The sequence below is a fragment of the Artemia sp. Qi Xiang Cuo genome, chromosome 12 (genome assembly GCF_049724085.1).
Source record: "Artemia sp. Qi Xiang Cuo chromosome 12, ASM4972408v1, whole genome shotgun sequence".
Lineage (NCBI taxonomy): Eukaryota > Metazoa > Arthropoda > Branchiopoda > Anostraca > Artemiidae > Artemia > Artemia sp. Qi Xiang Cuo.
In genome coordinates, this window is record NC_142805.1 from 30,816,905 (window position 1) to 30,819,710 (window position 2,806).

The window sequence follows — 2,806 nt, forward strand, 5'->3', positions numbered from 1 at the left end:
CAACCCACATAGGGTTCATTGTAATAGCTCACTGACCCGTGGTAAGGCATATTACGCAATCACATGGTAACCCAATTACTTGAAAATATACACACATATCCATGCCTCAGGCTTGTGAAAGTGCATGTATATTTTCAATGCATTAGGCGCTTACTACTCTGGCCTAGAAACAGGGCATGCTCGGAATCCTGGGAAGGCTGCGCTTGAAACTGGGGTGTGCTCTGAATCTTGCCAGCCGTCCGCTAGAAACAGGGGTGTGCTTGAACCTTCTGCTATGGGTTTACTTGAACCTTCTGCTATGGGTGTGCTTGAAAGCCGTGATGGGATGCTACTGGTGCTTGTATTTAGAACTTGAGACGAGTGGCATCGTTCCTTTGGTTCCCACTGGTGCGATTTTTTTTTTAACGCAAAACGGCTCTCGGATAGCGGATGTGGGAATTTCACAAAAATGTTCACACAGAAACGGTTTATTACAGCCGTTAAAATGCAAAGATACTATGATGTATTTAAAAAAAATATGCATAGGAATTGGCTAAATCCAATTCTAGAAGCCAAGAAAAATATTCAAAGGGCTAACCGTAATAGCTTAGGCTAACTATGCCTAATGAAAAATAAAAGTCTTATCTCATTTCCTTGGCTCATTTCCTTGTAAAAATTCCCCTAGTACTCACCAATTAAAATTATGTATTGAAAGGACAAAATCCTCATGTTGTTTGTCAAATATTAACGGAAAACTTTTGAAAAACATGTTTAGTTTATCAGTTACTTGCAATTTATGGTTCTACAATGCTTTCAATTTAAAATAGCGGATGTAATTTTCAACGGATCAGTAGAAATATTTCAACGCAGCCGTTGAACCCTTGTGACGCAGAAACTTGCAGCAAAAAACAGAGAAAGTTTTACAGATCACGCAAAAACGGCCGTTTTTGCGTGAAATCGCATCAGTGGGAACCCAGGGTTTTTCCTCCATTCTTCAAGAGCTGTATTGTTTTATCGTGTATAGCAATATACATTACCAAGTGTTTGTTCATGCTCAGAAAGCCGCTGGCATAACTGTTCCTCAGTTGGAGAAATCATCTACTACAAGATTGGTATACTGATATATATCGGTGAACAAAGTACTGAATAGATACAACTGTATCTTGACTGTTTCAGCAACTACCAAAACAAACTTCAGACGTGGGCTCAGGCCCACGAACTCGCAACCAGTCTTCAGACATTTGAATTTATATTTACACTCCAACTAGCGGATTTCTTTTTTGCCACAATGTATCTGTTTGAGCAGCTGCAGGTGGCAGACCTTGTTTTGTCTAGAGCTACTGGTCTTACTGCAGCTACGCGAGATAAAATTATTGACATGCAAACTGAAAAAGCTTTCGATGTAATGTCTCATAAAGCAAAAGAATTTTCCCGTGAGTGTGGCCTCACTGAAGACCTTTTGCAAAATTGTCAGAATTCTGGTTCCATATGAAAAAGAACAAAGCATGCACAATAAGTAGCTCCCAGCGTGCCTTATTTTGTAACTGTGTCGACTTAGGGAAAAAGCGGCCTTGCTGAAGGAAAGAATCAATTAAAGATGCTTTCAGAAGGGATTATTTTTTTGCGATAGACAGATTGTTCTGCAAGTTTGAAAGCCGCTTCACGAATGCTCTTTCACTGTAAGAGTCAATCTCTGCATTAGATCTTGATACGCCTTACTTTCTCATTACGAGTTGACTAGATAGTGTAGCAGCACATTACAAAAGAGTTTGTATTGACACAACCCTCTTTGTCTTGCAAACAGATATTGTGAGAAGATATATCGACTCTTTAGGCAATAGGCCAAAAGATCTCTTAGAACTTCACAATTTAGTGAAGGCAATGTTGATAGCATATTCTGAAGTTTTAAAAATTCTACAAATCTTCATTACTCTGCCTATCACAATGGCTTGTAATGGGATTCTTTTCTAAATTATGCCTGATTAAAACCTGTTTAAGATCAACAATGGGTGACGAAAGGCTCAGTGATCTGATGCTGGTGTTTAGTAAAAAAAAAATTGTGTGAAATCATTAGATTTTGTGGCTATGGTTGGTATTTTTGGAAAAATGAGACTTCGTTGGTTCCCAGTTTTGCAATAAAACTGTGAATTACTTTCCAACGTAAGTTCTCTGTAGGCTATTTATTAAAACTTTTAAGTTGCTTCTTACTATTATTAGTTGATTTTGGGAGAGGCCTGTGCTAACCACTGTGAAGGAACGTTGCTCTTAAACAACTGTGAGCTGGCCACTTTGGAGGGCCCACAGAGGTTGCTTAGTCCCCCTTTAATTCAGAATGAAGTGACTCCACTGAGCAGGTTGCGCATAGCATCTATGGTTTTGTTCAACAGTCCCTTCAAACACGCTGAAAGTTTCATTTTAATACCATTAACTGTTTCTGAAGCATTGCTGATACGTCCTCTTGACAACCTGTGTGGGCATAGTGTACTCCGATTTAGTTCAATACTGTTTCAATATTTTCCAAATTTTTCGCCTTAATATCCTTAGCTTAAGTAGCATTAGTAGTGCTAGAAGTATTAATAATAGTAGTAGTAGTAGTAGTAGTAGCAATGGAAGTAGTAGTATGAGTAGAAGCTGTAACAATAGGATGCAAATAAAATCTTTTGGTTAGTTCAACATCCCCCACAACAAGCCCTGTTAGGTTCAACTTCACGCACCAAACTGTTCCTAAGATATCGCTGATATGCCCTTTTGAAAACCTGCATACAGACAGCGTGTTTGGATTCGGATCACCTTCCCCCTGAAAATTCCCTAAAAATTCACCTTCATA